The 19,058-nt window shown below is 43.2% G+C and overlaps 1 long non-coding RNA gene across 2 annotated transcripts in view; it reads left to right on the forward strand.

The window, feature by feature from the left end:
- The window catches only part of Gm35940, a 28,884-nt gene extending 11,832 nt beyond the window's left edge, over nucleotides 1-17,052 (forward strand). The window contains exons 4-6 of one of the 2 annotated variants that reach the window (XR_870662.1): nucleotides 2,795-2,952; nucleotides 3,772-3,869; nucleotides 14,981-17,052. This is a non-coding gene — a long non-coding RNA (predicted gene, 35940). The remainder of the gene's footprint in view (nucleotides 1-2,794; nucleotides 2,953-3,771; nucleotides 3,870-14,980) is intronic. The other variant, XR_379298.3, reaches the window with a different exon arrangement.
- Nucleotides 17,053-19,058: the final 2,006 nt, after the last annotated feature.

The following is a 19,058-nucleotide window of genomic DNA, read 5'->3' on the forward strand; positions in this document are numbered from 1 at the left end:
GTCTTTCTTTATAGTTCCTGCTCGTTTTTTATTCCATTTTATGTGTCTTTATTACTTTAACCTTTCTTCAAACAATTTCCTTGGAATCCTCAGTTTAGTGTTTCTAATAAATTATCAGAAAATAAACATATCTAAAATAGGAAGCTTAATTGTTAATTATCGGTGATGACAATTAAGGATATTGTATGGGATCGTGTGTTCCTGAAATCAGGGAAGGCTCTGTGAAAGATGGGCTTTTTACACTGAGCTTTGAAGTAACGTTCCTTTTGAGTCAGACTTTTAAACTGGATGTTGTTCAGATAACCAGGGGAGCATGAGAGCTTTTCCCACACAGTGAATGCCGTGAAGGGCCTGAGCAGGCCAGGGAAGTATGGAGTATTTTTAAGTAGAGGGTATTGCAAGAGCAGAGAGGAGAAGAAGCACGGGGTGATGGTTTAGAATCACTAAACACAGTGGAATGCATTGCTCAGAGAGGGAGGGAGAACCTGGAAGCCTGTTCCTGAGAGACACATGTCTAGTACTCTCCAGAAACCACCAACGTGGATTTTATTGGGTTTAGATTTTTCTGAAGCAAACGGAGAGAGAGATTTATCTTTTCTGGGTCTGGTGGTTTTACATTTTGAAACCATAGCCTCAAAGACAGGAAAAGAAAATCGTCAGTTGGACGAGGCCACCCATGCAAAAGCTTGAAGCCTCCAGCCAGGATATTTATTCTTGGTCATGTCTTTGGGCACAAGGCAACTGTTTAGGATAAGAACTTGGGATTGTACGGCAAGTGTAATCGAATGCAGACAAGACGGGGTGGGGGCTGCTTTTACAGTCACCAGGCATGCTTGTCGAAAGGTTACCATGGCCAAGAGGTATTGTTTTGGATTGCTTTTGGCACAGTCTGTCAGTGGACTATTGATATGAAAAGTCTTTCTCTTCCTAGAATATTTCAGAATTTAGCTTACTATAAAATATGAAGTCTACAGTTAATACACAGGGTGGCATTCGGTACCAAAGATTAAATATTTACTGGTAAAATATACAGTGACAAAAAGGATTTTCAAACAGGCAATAAATCATAGGATCTGAACTCTGTATTAATATTATTTTTACTGGGAAAAAAAACTTAGCCCAAAGGAAAAAAATTAACCCATTGCTGTAGTTCCCCAGACAGAATTCATGGAAAATAATAATCATATCCCCCTTGGCTGAGGGGTGGAGCAGGCAAACAGGAGGGAAGCTTCTCCTTCGCTGGCATCCCTTTCATGCCATCCAGGTTGGCAGAGTCTGACTATGAGATGGCTAAGAGCACCTACCCTATACCCGTTGGCCATGGTTCAAATTTTAACTGTTACCAGCTATATTTCCACTTATCCTTGCTGTCCTGAAAGGTATTTATCTATGGAATAGTGTATTAGTGGACTTTGTCATAGGTTTCTATAAGGATTAGAAGAACCATGAAGAAAATAGCTAACCCTCCATAGTATCCTTCTTCCCCTTTAGTTTTTCAAATATTTGTAGAGCCCAGATTAGTTCTTTAATGAACTTTCTTTGCTCTGTGCAGTCATTGCCTAACCATGCACAGCCTTTTATGTAAGCGTCTTTTCTGACATCTAATTGTGTACTATGAACACTTCCAAATGGGTTCCTGATTTTCCTAATAGATAGGTCAATCTCCTAAAAGGGATTACAAAACAACTGTTAAATATCTCCTCAAAATGGACATGCTGCTAGAAATGAGTAAAAGCCATCGTACTCATAATCTGCATCACCCCCTCACTCTGTGTGAGTGTGTCTGTCTCTGTCTCTGTCTCTGTCTCTGTCACTGTCTCTGTCACTGTCTCTGTCTCTGTCTCTGTCTCTGTCTCTGTCTCTCTCTCTCTCTCTGTGTGTGTGTGTGTGTGTGTGTGTGTGTGTGTGTGTGTGTGTTGTGCAAAATGGAGGTCAGAAGAATAGCTTGTAGACGTCAAGTTTTTCTTTCCACCATGCGACTTCAGGCTTCAGAGAATTGAACTCAGGTCATCAGGCTTAGTGGCAAATGTCCTTACCCGCTGACCCATCTCATCAGCTCGCACACTTTGTAAAAGAGTAGAAAATTTATATCCTGCTTAAAATTAAGCATCTCTTTCCAGATTCCAGTATGAACATAAAGGGTAAGTTACACTCTCTATGCACTGATCAACATTGTCTGTGTATAGCTGCTCTTGACAAGCCATTATTATGAGTGGGCATATGGATGGATCAATGGGTAGGTAGATGGATGGATGGGTGGATGGGTTGATGGGTTGTGGATGGATGGATAAGAGAAAATGTGTATGTATAGATTGATAACTAGAGCAGGCAGACAGGTAGGTAGTTGATGGATGGATCAACGTAAGTCTGCAGGGGAAGGGGGATTCTTCCAGAACAAAAGAAAGGAGTTAACTTCTGGAAATAATTTACTATACAAACTAGAAGTAAATTTCAGAAAATATCTGTTTCACATTATCTGTAAGACAGGAAAAATATGTAAGAAGAATGACTTGAGAGAAAAACCTGGCAGGCAAGATGTCAGTTAGGGATACTGAAATACCAAGTCAGAAGAATTAGTGTGGTCAGAACATGCAGAATAATGAGAAGGGAGGGGGGGACTGAAAAAGGAAAGAAGGGAAGGAATGGAAGAAGGGAGAGGGAGGGGAGGATGGAGGGAGAGGGAGAGTGGGAGGGAGAGGGGAGAGGGGAGAGGGGAGAGGGGAGAGGGGGAGGGAGAGGGAGAGGGGAGAGGGAATAACCCTGTTCTGTGTTGCTCCATTTCTTTTAAATTTAGTGTTCGTGGAGAGCAGTAAATGGTTTTCTTCAATCGGAGATGCATGTTCCTAATTAGACTCATTTATTCTGCAATATTAAGAACATGCAACTAGTGGAGACAACAGAAAGGAGCAGGGGCCAGCTGAATGTCGATGCTTTACTGAGTTAATGGAGGTGGTGAGGATGCTGAGTTTTATTCTCCTCTATTTTATGTGTCATTGTGAAGACAAAAAGAAATGTTTAACAGGATGCTGAGAGCATGGATTGTAAACATTAACTAAAACATATAACTTTTCTCAGGAGCATCCAGAGAAGTAGTTTGTAATGTCACAATCTGCTTATGAAAGTGGAAATACTCTGCCCATTGAATTTCCATTGGAAATCCTGCGTTCTGCACAGGGGTTTCCATAATCAGGGAGAGCATCATGGCAGGCTACTTGGGTCTCTCGTGAAACTTAACAAGTTCAACATCACAAAAGCACGAGTTTTAGCTCCATTAGTTTCAGTTAATTATGTCAGTGAGTCTGTTCAGAGGGAGAGAGAGAGAGATGCTGGAGATGGTAGAGATGGAGATGGAGGGAAAGAGAAGGATAGGGAGGGAGGGAGAGGGGGAGGGGGAAGAGAGAGAGAGAAAGAGAAAGAGCCTGCCTTGTCTTCTAAGACAAAAGTAGGAGCCCAGAGCATTTACCAGGGACTCCTAAGGTGTGCCCAAGGACTTCTAACATATATTCTTTCTTCTCAGAATGATACACTTAAGTGATAAATGCTTAAAAAGCAAAGCTTCACAATTAATTGTGGAAATTGAAATGAGCATATAAATTATGCAAATAGGTTTGTCTGTTTCCCCATTCAGTACCATGTCCCATGGTACCATCCAATGCTTCCTGCAAATTAACCTTTTCTAAATGTTCAACCTTCAGTGTTGATTTCAATGTTTCCTGGTTTCTCTTATACAGCCCGCATAGAAATCAACCTATTTCTGTTTGACTATCTCAGGACACATCCCAACTGGATTTTCCCCAGAGAGCACAACTTCATGGCCCCATCCTGACAGCTGACATCCTCTGAGCCCAAGGTTGAAGGTGATGACTAAGGTAAGGAAGGATGCTTAACACTCTACTGAAAATAGTCACACAAAGTGACTGAATCCTGTAGAGAATATGATGGATGCAACTCCCAAGCTGCCTTTGTGACCTGAGTCTCCAAATCTTCCATGAGGTTCCACTTTAAACATACAACAGATGCACACAAAGCCTCGGCAATTGGGGAAGTATATTATTGTAACCAGCAAACCAAATCTGAAAGCCTTAGGCAAGAGTTTTCACAAAGCACACTGGGGGAAATGCCAGCTTAGATGTTGATAGATGTTTTGATTAGGGCTTTGCCCACATCTTAAGTAAATAAATCCTGAACCCTCGTTACCACCCAGAATGGTTTTTCTTGAATGGAATTATAACTCAATAAAAAGATAAACATGAAAATTCGAAACAGAAGTTTTCTATGCATTTATATTAAACTATGAGAAATTAACTCAGAAACGGGGGAGGGAGAGGCAACCCTACTGTGATCCTTACTTCTGAACACTCACACCCATAGCTGCTTGCCAGCGTTGTCCTTGTATATCCCTCAGCCTGGGATGAACTTCCTATTGTCGTGTGCCTCCTGATACAATTCTCGTTAGCATTCAAATACCTACTTCTCTGGATTCAACATCTAACTTTATATATCTGTCTCTACTAAAACTCATCTCAATAGCAAGGCCATTTTGCCTTAAAGTCATGACCCTGAACTTCCTCTCTAAGCTAATCATTAATTGGGCATAAAATTCACCCCTTGGCTTCCTCTGTAAAGTGACCATAATGATAACCGTGTCCTCATAATATAAGGAAAATTAAAGAGACAGTCAAGTACAGGACTCCACGCCTACTTAATATTTCTTCATACTTACAGACAGGTTATATGGTTCACCTTTGCATTTTTGGCATCCAAATGGTACTTAAGGCACTATAAGCAATTTGAAAAGGGTTTTGCTCATGTAGTAAATGTGTTATATGAAGTACTTCATATACAATACTTCAGCCAATTCTTTAAGAACTTTCTGAATGTGGTATCGAACGTTCCTTATCCTAACCTACTCACAAGAAGAAGGCAAGCCCAGGCCTACTTCCTTCAGCTAAACGGCTTACTCAGTCTTCATGTACATCCTAGGGGCTGCCAATCACAGGACACCATTGCTCTTGAGTGCAAGGAGGAACATGTGACTAGATGGAGCCAATTAGATTGTTTCTGGTAAGGCTGCATCTTGAATTAATAAAGGGCCAGAATATGCCTGGAGCTGTTAGTCCTTGGTAGCACCACTGAAAAACTCACCAACTCTAGTATTGAAATCCCAGCAGTTGTCCTAAACCAGTCTGTTCTGGGGCTTATCGATGGCCTCCTGGGTCTGAGAATGGCACTAGATCTTTCTAGCAACTGTAAACCCAAGAGAAGTTCCTGTTAATCAGAATCAAATAGCAAACAAATGTGTGCCTCCGACTTATACATGAGGAAAACCAAGCTCCATGCTAAGCTAAGATGATTCACGAAAAGTCTAAAACACACAGAATTTGGCAATGAATTGCTGATGAATGCACACAGACTAATAATAAAAGTTGAAAATAATAATAAAAACTGTATGGTTTGTGCATGGGACAAGAAAATGTACAAAGGACAAAAGAAGTTGATAAAAAGTCAACACACACACAGTCATCAAAGGCACTGAGACTATCTTCATGTGAATAGATGATTTGGGCAGGAAGGATTGTATTGATCACATATAAAAGTACACACATGTGCACATTGCCTGATGGGATATTTCATGATGAAAATATTTTAGGAAAGGGGTTTTGGGGCAAGGTAGCCCAGGCTGGCCTAGGACTCCCCAGATGAGTGTCTTAGTTACTTTTTATTGCTGTGATAAAACACCATGAAAGACAACTTCTAAAAGAAATTGTTTAATTTGGAACTCAATAGAGGGCTAGATTCCGTGACCTGATTTCACAGCTGGAAGCATGGGAGTAGACAGGAAGAAGCTGAAACTGTAGCTAAGAGCTTACATCTGATCCATAAGCAGGGGGATAGGGTGGGGAATAAGAGGAATAGTGTGGACTTCTGAAACTTCAAAGCCTATGCCCAGTGACACACCTCCTCCAACAAAGACACGCCTCCCAAGTCTTCCCAAACAGTTCACCCAACTGGAGGCTAAGCATTCATATACATGAGCCTACAGGGGCCAATCTTATTCAAACCACTACAGTGGCCCAGGCTTGGACATGAGGCCCTAAGCCACCACACCAAGCTATGGTTTATTTATTTGTTTTCATTGAAATGAAAGATACCAAAAGCCAAAAGGAATAAAATGATTTTTAAAGACAGTCTGCTTGGCAGATAAGAGCTGGAATATAATCTCAGAACTCTTTTCACTGGCATCGTGATTTGTTGTAGCTGTGAGCTGCAGCTTGCACAAACTAGGCATCTGGCAAATGGACCTTTTAAACTGAATTCAGAACAAAAGTTGATGGTAATTAACAGTTCATCCACTACATTATTGTGACTTAAAGGGGATTTCTATTTTGTAAAAACAGTTAGAGGTTTGGCAGTGGGTGAGGAGTCACCACTGGGTGAAATCATCTGGATTAGTGACAGGTAAAGTTTCCATCTCCCCAAAGTTGGTTGTTGGGCACCTTCATGTCCACCATGCCTACAGCTGCTCTAATGATCCCTGTGGACTCAACCCTGCCTATCCCTACAGTCAAGAGCATTTAGTTGGCTTGTGTCCCAGCAGCTCTCTCCTTTCTCTGATATCCAGATGCCTAAACATGAACAGGAATTCAAACAGTAAGAAGATCAGCCATTCCTTTGTGGCACAGTCTCTTGCTGGCATTGTCTAGTGAAGACAGAAACCCAGGCTCAGAATAACCACCACTATCAGAGTCCTCCTAAGCCCCCGGCTCATTCTTCCCAACTCTTTCCTGACCTTGGGTCTTCTAAAGGAACACCTAGAACTCAGATTTCCAAAGCTAGAATTCTCACCTGACAGAAAAGCCACAGTCCAGGATCCTTTGGACATACATTTATCTCTCAGTCAGATATATAGATGAGCTCATTGTGCACTATGCATGAATTCTGCCTCCCTCCTCCTGGGTTGTGACCTCAGGCCTGCCTGGTTGCCCACTGTTTGAAGGCATCCTTGTCTGGTCCTTCTCTCTTCCCCCCTCTCTTCTGTCACATTTCTCAGTTTTCATCCACTTTGCTTTCATTGAGAAGTGCTGGGTCCCTGCTAAACGTGGACCAATGGCTCAGAATGCTATTTGTGCTCTTACAAAGTTCAGATTTACATTGTTTAACCAACATCCCAATCTCCCACTCAAGCAGTGTTCTGAAAATAACATTTGCAAATGTATCCAGTGCTCCTAGGGAAACAAGGCTTATTCCCAATACCACAAGCCTCTCTTCAGATTGGTTGAGAATTGTGTTTTTAGTGATATGCAAATGTCCTGAGTAAGCCCCTTAATGTGTGTTGCCAACACATGAAGCTGTAGAGGACACATTCAAACTATGGTATCCTCCAGCCCCTGGCTTTCCTTCCCAACCATCAGGGTAATAATGAAACACTCCTGTAGAAAACAAAAGCTCATCTTAAAATCAAATAAATGTAGATCCATCAGAGGCCATGGCATTTGTCAATAGGTTGCCTGCCTACAGTACATAGGTGCTTTTGAAAGATTTCCATCTTTCCTTTTCATAAGAACTTGAAAGATGGTGACAGTGGTACAACTTAGGAGACCCAAATGCACCCGTCGGAACTGTGAGTGTTGTTCTTACTCATCATATAGAATATATAGACATTGTCACTCATTATGACTTTGACCACATTTATGCCATACCTTCTCTTTCTCCCTACTCTCCTTCGCGTGTTTTCTATGATCCACGCATGAGAGAAAATGTGATTTTTGTCTTTCTTCATCCTGCTTATTTTACTTAATATAGTGGTTTCCAATTCTATTTTCCTAGCAACGTTCTTTATGGCTGAATAAAATGCCACTGTATACGCATATTGCACTTCCTTTCTACATTCATCTGATGACAGACACCTAGGTTGATTCTGTAACTTGGCTGTTGTCAATACTAGCACAATAAACATGTGTGCACTGGCTATCTCTGCATTATGTGAGCATATACTCCTTTGGGCATATTCCCAGGAATGTGTTTGTTTCCTGAGGCAGAGTCTCCTGTACAGTCCAAGTTAGCTTTGAACATGAGGCCCATCTGCCTTAGCTTCCTCCATGCTGGTATTTCAGGTGCATGTCACCGTACCTGGCAACTCATGGAACTATTTTGCAAAAAAAAAAAAATGACAGCATCCTTCTCCTGAACACCCATCCAAACAAATATTTATTTGGTCCATCATTACAGGCATTGCCCACATGCCTTTCAATAAGTTTCACATGACTGGATATGACCTCTTCTATGAGAAAAGTGATAATGGGATCCAATTAGCAGTTTAGAAGATCAGAACAAATAAAATCATCAGGATTGGATAATCAAAAATAGGAAAGGCAGTCCAGCAAGGTGACCCAGCAGATTAAGGAGCTGGTCGCCTGACCTGAGTTCAATCAGAGCTGATTCCTGCAAGTTATCCTGTGACCTCCATATTCTCTCTCTCTTTCCCTCTCCCTCTCCTCCTCCCCCTCCCCTCCCCCTCCCTCCCCTTACCCCCACTTCTCCCACACACACCAAACAAACAAATGTAATAGGAATATTTTAAATCTTCATTCAGGTGGGGCTCATAGAAATTGATGACTATTGGCCAGCCTTTGAACGCCGTACCTGCCTTTGGTTCCAGCCTGGTTTGGGCTACTTCCTGGTCCACACCACTTGGACAGCATTGTGTTTTCCCACTACCACAGACTGCACATGTCCCCACCATGATGGTCTTCACCTTCTGAAACTTTGAGCCTTTATGATATACCTTGTCACAGCAACAAGATGAATGACTGACACATTTTGTAACATTCAAATACAGTGGTTTACCCAGCCAGGTCACAAGCTGCATGCGTTACACCAATGGGCAGCCTTTCCTCTTGCCCTAAAAGACAGAGTCTCAGAGCACTTCCACGTGGCCAGCTATGAAGAAGAAATGCTCTTAGTCTTCTTCTCCCTTCCTAGGGTTTATCTTACAAGCCTTCCTTTTTACCATCTGCCACTCCCCCAAGCCTCCCAAATACATTTCTGGTTGGTAGCCTGAGTCCTCTGTCCCTGCACCTGACATTGTTTGTCAACTCCAGCATAGCCACATTGACCTGATGAGCTTAAGTATCATGGCTTCTCTGGACACATCTTAAATGACAAGAGGCACCAGTGGGATAGATCCGTAAGTAAGGAACTCGCTCTCGGTGGCAGTAGAAGTCCAAAGCAAAAGCTGGGAGCATCACACTGAGAAGCACATTTTGTGTCATGCTGTCCTTTAGAGCTACGATGGGGGGATTCCCAAAAGGGAAAATCCTGTTTGCAAAAGAGACATGTCTTCTCCAGTGAACTTGTGTGTGCAATTTAGGGGCTTGTGGGGCAAATCGTTTACTAGCAGTTGGAACAGGGCTCTGTCAAATGTTCTCTTGCAAAATGCTTTGACCTTCATGCATTTTAATCTTTTTCGGCTGGAGTTCCTAAGTGGCATCTTTTAGGTTGGGAAAGAGTCTACTCTGCAAATCAGAGGGAGTTAAGGGTGTGTGTGTGTGTGTGTGTGTGTGTGTGTGTGTGAGAGAGAGAGAGAGTGTGAGTCTGTCTATATCTGTGTCTCTCTGTGTGTGTCTATATATATATATATATCTGTCTCTCTCTCTGTGTCTCTCTGTGTGTGTCTATGTACCCGTGTGTGTGTGTGTGTGTGTGTGTGTGTGTGTGTGTGTGTGTGTGTGTGTGTGAGAGAGAGAGAGAGTATCTTTGTGTCTGTATGTGTCTGTGTGTATCTGTATGTTTGTATGTGTCTGTGTTTGTGTAAGTGTATGTGTGTGCCTGTGTCTGTGTTTGTTTACCTGTGTGTGTGTGTGTGTGCCTGTGTGTGCCTATATGTAAATTATAAGAGGTCATCCTCTTCTGGTCCCTAAGTGTTCTGGGATCTCTGGGTTTAGTCCTATCCAGTGACTGAGAAGGAAGCTTTGGCCAAGCAAGCACAGAGCCTCGCCTCTGTGCTGACAAGTCTTCTCCCAGACAGCCTCAGGGGCCTGCAAACCCAAGTCCACTTCTCCCGGAATCCTGTTTCAGTACCAGCTACACACACACACACACACACACACACACACACACACACACACACACACAGCTGTCTGCAGATGTGTCCCTTCCAGCTCCCCACAGCTGGCTTTTCAAATAGAAATGCTCTCTCTCTAAGACACTTTACCAGAAGGGATTGTCTCAATTGCACAGTATGTTGAAACACTATTCTAAAAGCGGGGATTAAAGGAAACGAATTATCAGATTAAATATAAAAGGGTTTCTGGCCCACTCCTCCGTCCCACATGTTAGGTGCTTGTTTCATGACTGGGTGACTTTTCCCCACACTTCTTCCTCTGTCCTCGGTCTTCATGCAATACTGTTGGGTAGTTAGAATACTGTAGAGGTATTTTCCCTGAGGAGTTCTGGTCATTTTTATCTGGTGAACTCATTTGTGCTTGATGGTGTTACCATCTGTGGGCTGAGAAATTTACAGAGAAATTTACCCAGGGGCACAAATGCACCTGTAGTCATATGTATGCATACCTAAAGCACGCCTCAGGGTACTTCCCACCATTAGCCACATGTGCCCTAAATGCATAGTGCCAGCCTGTGTAAGAGAGGGAGGAAAAGGAGTTTAAAGGACTTTTTCTCATGAGAACAGTGTGGAAGTTAACTTTTTAGGTTTGTAGTCAGTAGGCTGGCTAGTGTGCAATGTAATAACTGCATTCAAAGTCAAGGTGCAAACCACGCTCCACCCTGCAGCTTTCCGCTAAGTCAGAGACTGCTGCTCTCATCAACACATCCACAACGTATGCTCAGTTCTTCCCGTCTTTCCATTTCTCTTTCCTTTCTCTCTTTGTTATTCCTCTTTTGAACTCCAACCCTTACTTCCTCATGTCCCCCTTGTATTGTTCTGTTGAGATAGGGTTTCATGTAGACCAGACCGGCAGAACTTGCTATGTTATAGGATGGTACTGAACTCCTGAACTTGCCATCTTCCTACTTCCACTTCTGGGATTACAGGGAGATGGAAACACTCTTATTTCTCCCTCTCCCTCTCCCTCTCCCTCTCCCTCTCCCTCTCCCTCCCTCTCTCCCTCCTCTGTGTGCGTGTGTGTGTGTGTGTGTGTGTGTGTGTGTGTGTGTCTGTGCATGTATGCCTGCATGCATACAGGTATATAAACTACACGTGCCCGTTTGTCTGTGTGTTCCTCGTTTCGTGAGGTAGGGTCTCTCAGTGAGCCTGCTTAACACTGACTTGGCTAGGGTGGGAAGCCAGCAATTTCAAGGTGTCCTCCTAGCTCTGCCTCCCCAGTGTACCTAGGTAGCTTCTCCACATGGGTGCTGAGGAGCCGAACTCAGGTCCTTAACCTTAACTGGCAGTCATTTTACTAGTTAAGCCATCTCTCCAGCCATGACTGACTACAATCTTGTCTTACGACCTTCCTTTTGTTGGATAATGTAAGAATAAGTCCACTTCTCTAATTCTTTTTAAAAACACCTTTGAAACTGTTTCCCCTCGAGCTTGCCTCTATAAAAGGAAAACCTAGGCCCAAGGCGAGAGAAGGAGGAAAAAGACCTTCTCTGGCAAAGTCATGGGACCCTTCATGATGAATCTCATCAAAGCCATTTTGGAATCTGGAATGATTTGCCTCCTCCGAGGGAGGTGGAATTCTGAGATAGGCACTCTTTAGGACTTGGGCTGCTCTTTCCCTGACTATCTACCGTACCCACTCTGTGAAGAAACAGAACATATCAAATGAAATGGAGGGAGCCTCTGGGGTGGAAAGGAAATGGACTCTGAGGGAAGGAAGACAAAGCCATTTTGAGTTCCTAGAGTCAGAGCCAGCTTCCAGACCCACAGTGGGTAATGTTCCCTGGGCTTGCTGACTCCGTGTCTTCCCAAGCGTCTCTCCATCCCTCTCCTGCACAGCTCCAAGTTCTGCTCCCGCTGCAAGAGCTCCAGCCTTAGCAGATTCCACTTGCATTCCTTCCCTGCCCTGCTTGGGGAAGGAAGAGTCAGGTGGGACTCAGGGGAATGGGAAAGAGGGCTGTCTGACACAGCCCTGATCTGAGCACAGCTAGCTTGCATTGATTTATTTGAGATCACCTGGAGCTGCAGATTGAAATGCCTGAATTCAACACAGCCTCGCCCGGCAGACAACAAGCCAACTGACCGTGGCTTCATTCGAACCTTGGCAATATTGGTTTGGACACTCTTCTTAGACCGTGAACCTTCAACTTCTTCTTCCCTGGTTTGTGTTCCATGTCACTCAGATTCCTTAATACCTGGGTTCAGATCCCTTCCTCCCTGCCTCTCCTCTTCCCATCCATCATTCTTGTTCTCTTGCCTGTCTTCCTGTCTTCTTTTTTCTGTTTCTTTTTTTGTTTGGTTGGTTTTGTTTTTTGCAGTGTTGGGAACTGGACCCATGACTGTACACACATTAGGCAAGTACTCTACCATTGAGGTACAAGGTGAGTCTCTGTCTTTCTTTTAATTTCTCAGGAGGTTGTGGGAAATCCAATTGGGAGCCACTGGGTCTTGTTCAGGGACATGACATTACCAAGATGGAACTAACAAGAGACGGCAAGATGTGGAGAGGAGTCATGCTTCAGCCGACTCTACCCAGAGAACAGGATTCTCTCCCTAGTTCCTCTTGACTCTGTTTGTTGAAGTATCTTCAGAAAGTTAAAAGAGATTCCCCATTCCTAGTATTACCCCAGCCTTTGAAATCAAACTCAGTCTTCAAGTATGACCCTTCAATATCAAATGGTGCCAACTGGCCAATCATCCCCTGGTGCCTTCAGAATGTCCTTCGGAAGACCTTCTCTTCCTGACTATGTGCACCACAGCCAAGCTGTTTAGTTGACTGCCAGCTAGTTTTGCTGTTGGATTTTTTTTTCTAGTTTGGGTGCTTTGTTTAGCCTTGTCACTTCTTTTTAATCACTCTCAAATTCACCTCCTAGGGAGCCCAGCAGGCTTGCCAGGAGTCCCAGTTATAGTGATGACTGTCACCATAGAAGACACACCTTAGCTCTCTAAGTCTTGTGGGCTGTCTCTCAAGACATGACAATTATTACAAGTCTAGTAACTCATGAAACTTTCACACATTTAATTTTTTTTCACAAATCCAACTCAGTGGGAAATCATAGAATCATGTGCTCATTGTCTAGATCTTTCTGCTATCTTGACTGACTGACTCCATATTGAGCTTGTGGATTTCCAGAGGTTTTCAACAAAGAAGGATTTTGTTGAGTTTGTCTCTAACTAGCTTGTCACATCGGTCCTTTGTATGCACTCTTAATCAGGATATGATTGCAGCTGCTGAAATCTCTCTGTGTATCAGGCACTTAACTAACATGCTTAGCCCCCACCGTCCCCCTGACAATCCCACAAGGTGTGTGTTGCTTGATATAAGCTTACAGCAGTGTCTGTATTTGCTAGAACCTTGAAAGAGAAACAACAGTGTTTTTTCTATCCTTCTGTCTATAGCATAGCATAGCATACATCCCCATCTCTGCACACAGTGGACACTCAATTAACAGCGAGGAATGTACTTTCAAGTTTAGAGAACCACAAGACATTCCCACTTTAGACAGTGATGACAATTCTTCAAGAAGCCAACGGTGAAGTAAGTCAGTAGCATTCCATTGCAGATCTTGGTGCTATGGCTGGACCCACATCTATTATTATGAAAGAGACACCTAATACTCACCATCCTCTGCCTGGGACCCAGATCTCTGAGTATGAGAAAGGAGGTGTGTGCATGAGCCTGGTACCTACTCAAAAGCCCCAAAGCTGAGCCAATGCTGGGAATTTGTTTTTTTCTATGCCACAGCCCAGAGGTTTCACATTAGTATTTATGCCTATGTTAGTTTGCTTTCTATTACTGTGATAAAACACCTACCAAACGCTACTTGTAGAAGAAAGGGTTTGTTTCATCTCACAATGCCCAGGCCACAATCCATCTCAAAGGGAAGTCAGGGGATAAACTCAAAGCTGGAACTGAAGCAGAGGCCATGGAGGAATACTGCTTATTGGTTTGTTCCCCAAGGCTTGCTCATCTTGATTTCTTATATAACCCAGAACCACCTATCCAGGTCTCACACCACCCACACAATGATCTGTTCTCTACCACACCAATCATGAATCAAGAAAATGCCCTACAGTAGACATGCCTACAGGTCAATCCAATGGAGGTAATTCCTCAATTCAGGCTCCCCCTTCCCAGGTGACTCTAGTTGTGTCAAAAACTAACCAATACAATAACCAAAACAAATGAAGAAAACTAAAACAAACAAACAAACAAACCACAAAGCCCCACAGAATCAGCCAGATATTCTAAGGTGGAATGGTACTGTTGTTGTGAACTCTATGTGGCACACATTTGCTGGTAGCTGTTGAAGTATTTCTGAAGGGCATCTCAGATTTCTGTGTATTTCTATCTATGCCTCAGAAATAGAACTACACCTAACTTTAAGTAGATGAGGATTCTTCCTGAAATCCACTGTGGTTAATTGCTCTTGCAGAACTTTCTAGTCCCAAACTGACAAAGTCTGCTTTCATCCATTGACAGACTACTGACTTCAAAATCTGATGTCAAGACCAGAAGAGCAATGGGCAAGCAAAGGGCATCTCTGAGAACACTCAGAGATTATACCAAAGAAGGATTGTCTGGGGGTGGGGGGAATGATCTGTCTACATAGTGCCTGCTTCTGTGTTTTATAACATATTGCTTACTTTTCTTATTGCTGTGTCAAAATACCTGACACAAAGTAACTTGATGGGAAAATAGTTTATTCTGTCTCAAAATCAGAAGGCATACAGTCCACCATGTCGTGAAAAGCATAGTAGTAAGAATATGTTACAGTTGGATGCACTATGCCCACAGTCAGGAAGCAAAGAGTATTACATTCAGGTGCACAGCTTACTTTTCTTCTTCTTGTGCAGCTCTGGAACCCAGCTCATGAAGTGCTGCTAGCTACATCTACGGCGGCCCTTCCCTCTTTCGTTAAACTATTCTGGAAACACTCTCACAAACAAACCCAGAGCTGCGTTTTCTTGGTGTTTCTAAATCCAGTCAAGTTGGCGATAAAGACAAAACATGACGTGCTGCGAGAGCCAGAAGAGACAGAGCACAGGAGACAAGTCCTAACACATCAGAAGCTTCAAAACGCAGAGGTGGGCACAGCAGAGAGACCCAATGCAGTTCCCAAGACACAGAGCAGACGTGATTTAAAATGAGTAAATTGCAAACGCAGAGTGTGAGCCATCTCTGTCTACCTAAGATGAAACCAGACTATGAAGCAACACAAAGAGCCAGAGAGGTTGAGTGGACAAAAGAGATGACTTCATCGCTCTGGCAGGACTTATGGAACTCTTCTGGAAAAGAACCCACATTAATTCCCCAAAGGAAAGAAAATAAGATATTGTCTGGAAAGACCTAAGAGTGTCACTTCACTATTCCCCCTCAGAGCACCCTGGCAATAAGGTTGCCATGCTAAAATGTTGCATGTGCTGCCCTCCCTGACGCATCCTCTAGAGCCTGTTTCGACACATCCCACATAGATTCTCTTTGCCATACTTCCTTTGAGTTATTTTTCTTTCTGGACCTCTGTGCTCCAGAGAAGCAACATTCTGGGAAGTGAAGTGATTTAGACCTACCTGATGGCTTTGCTCCCTTTTATTCCCGATTAGGAGTCCTGGGCCTGAGCCCAACCCTCTCACTGGTCAGTTTTCTGCTTTGCCCAGTCAATGAACAGAGGAAGATAGCCAAAGTAATTCTCAAAGTGGAAAACTCAAGGAAAAGATGTGATGGCTTTGAAGAGAGGACCATGTGAATAGAGAATGAAACTGGACCAGGAACTCCAATGCAAACCTAACAAATGTAGACTAGAAGATGAGGTTAGAAGGCTGGCCAAAGGGAAGCCGAACTACTACATCAATAGTTATTTTACTTCACTGAAACACAATGAATACTCTTTGTTGGTTTCTATATGTTTCTAGAGTCTTAGTTTTTTTTAATTATTATTTATGTGTATGTGTGTCTAACTGTATGTGTATGCACACATGCATGCATGTACCATCAGACACCAGAAGAGGGCACCAGAGCCCCCTGGAGTGTAGAGTTACAGATGGTTGTGAGCCACTCAGCATGAATGCTGGGAAACAAATCCTTTGAAAGAGAAGCAAGTGCTCTTTAACTTTCTCTCTCTAGCCCCAAAGAAGGCTTTTAAAAAGAGCAGGGTTGAAACATGAAAACTGTGATTAGGAGTTCAGGCTTTGTAGGAGGAAGACCAGATAAAGATGCATGGCTCTGCGTCTCACTAGCAAGGTGACCTCAAACCCATTGCTAGGCTGTGGGCCCCGATCTGTGAAATGACAATAACCACATCTACAGCACAGAAGTGTGTCCATGTGTCAGTGGCCATTAATACTACTCCTGCTATGTGCTAGATATTGATAATTAATATGGACTATGCCCAAGGTCACACATGGCAACCTACTGATCAAAACCCATTATGGCTTGGCACTCTGTAAGCATGCTCCTTACAATGTCAGGACCATAAACCACTCAGCCCCCGTATCTGGCAAATGACTACAGGTTAATGTAAAAGGTCAAAAATCTTTTGTCTTATTTTATTTTACATTTTTCTCTCACATAGGGTAAAAGAGAGAAAAAAAATCTTAACACTGATTAGGAGGTTAAGAAAAAAAAGTTCTAGAAACCAGAAAAAGAAAATTTTTTTCTCTGAAGATGTGAATGCCTGTCACAAACTTTCTTGGCTTGGCATATCATGAGTCACTTCTTTTGTTCTCTGAAACTGACCAGAACTTTAACTAAATTTTGGTGTCAAGTCAAAGCCTACCCTTACCCTTCTCGTATTGTAAACAAGTCCACTGAAGATCCAGGTTAAAGTATTTTCTCTTTTCAGCTTGATGAATTACTAACAAGAACGGCACATGAGATAATGTCTCTTGGTATCTGGATAATACACTGCCTCTCAAACCTACGACAGAAATACTGGCTTCTCTCTGTGTGCTTCTAATGGCCTTGGGGTGGGGGGATAGCTTAAATCAAAACCTTCCTCGTTACCTACCACAATCCTCTTGGTTGTAGTGGTCCTGAGGTTTGAGGAGCTGTTTGCTAACCCTGTGATCCCAAAGCTCACACTGAACTTGGGTTGTTAAAATGCTCCAGAGGGGACCTGAACCATGGCAATCGGAGACCTCCCTCCACTCATGCCAAAATACCCTTCGCCTTTAAGGGCTCTTTTTAAAGCCAGAGAGTTCTCTCTGATCCTCCTTAATAAAGTGCCCAGGCAGCGGTAGTAACAACGCTCCCCTTCCTTATTTGAGATCTGTGCAGTCTCATTAAATTTGATGTGTCACAGAGGGCTTGAGTATGTGAAAGGCAGGCGGTGGGAGCTGGACTGGAGGTTGCCAGCTTTACTAAGGAAACGTAATTCATTACACCTTTTCAAAATGGACGCCCCTCTGGCTTCCTGCTCCATTGATTCCCCCCTCCCCTTCGCAAGTAACGAGTGAAGGGCCTGCTCAGCCTGCAGATTTAACCCTTATTAACAGCTGTTTAAATTAGAGATGCAGTTTGATGGAGAGATGGGAGCCCCTCAAAGGAAACCAAGATTAAAGCATGCATAAGACTGGAGCTGGGTTGTTGAGACAGCACCCCTGCCACCCCCCAAAAAGGAGGGGCTAGTGTTGCTATTAAGCAGTTTGTCTAAATAATATGTTCCTGCTTTGCCATGATTAAATATTCATGGCCTACACTCCCACCTCTGTTGCCCCCACTCCTTTGCAATAGTCATAGAAGAAGGAAAATTTGCTGGACTGTGCAAAACAAAGAATCCTGTGACAATAACCAGTTGGTTTGCCTGCTTCCTCCTTCTTGAGATTGATCTGAAACTACTCTGAAACCTAGCTGACTCCAAGCACCTTTGAGACCTGGGAGTGAACTACTGGGTTCTCTTGAAGGGAGCCGTCTGTTCTGGAAGCAGAGTCTGCAAGACAGAAGACAAGGTTCACCCTCCAAGTGCAACCATGGATTCTGTGGGATTATATCATTCACCTGGCCCATAAACTAACCTGGAAGCAAAAGGACAAAGGTCAGGGTCAAGGAGCACCCACATGTCAGACAGGCACGTAAAATTCACAGTCCGACATCATTATACATCCCTGGATAGTTATGCATCCTGCCCAATAGAAACTAATAAACCAAGAAATATCTGAAAAAGAAAATCTAATGATATTTACTTATTTACTCATTTGCTCGGGTCTCTACTCTGAGCTTTGTACCTGGCAATATTGTGGTGCTGGCAATTTCAAAGGTCAGCAAACCACCTGACAAAAAACAATGTAAGAGAGGAACGGTCTACTGGAGCTCATACCTTGAGCCTATGGCCGATCATGGCCAGGAAGGAGCATACGACAACTGCCCATATTACATCTGTGTTCTGGAAGCAGAGAGCCATGGGCGCTAGCTGGTGCTCAGCTGGCCCTCTCTTCTGTATTCAGCCAAGCAGTTATATGTCTCACCTTGCTGATGCTAGTCTAAAAGAAAACCCTTCATGAACATCCTCAGGGGTTTGTCTCCGAGCGGCTTTAGATCCTACCAAGCTGGTATTGAGTACAAACCATCACACTGTGTAAGTATTCACACCTGGACTGTGCTAATACTTAATTCCTTAGGTCTCTGGGCTTTGTAAGCTGTAGGCGTATAGATTGTAGTCCTCTGAATTCCTTTCTCAAAAGAAGAACATGGGACACCATGATGGATTTATCACTAGAGAAAATACATAGAGAAAATACATTTTTCTTGCTGGGAAATCATAGCAGGCTAAAGAGGGTAGAGGTAGAAATGATTGATCTACTTCAAACTCTAAAGTAAGTCTATGTTGATAAAATGTCGACTCCTCCAACTTCCTCTAGAGAGCCCCCATCTTCCATCTAAACAGACAGAGATCACCAGATTCAAGGTGACAGACAGCCTTTGAAAACTGCCCACTTG

This window comes from Mus musculus, chromosome 9, assembly GCF_000001635.26.
Source record: "Mus musculus strain C57BL/6J chromosome 9, GRCm38.p6 C57BL/6J".
NCBI classification, from domain to species: domain Eukaryota; kingdom Metazoa; phylum Chordata; class Mammalia; order Rodentia; family Muridae; genus Mus; species Mus musculus.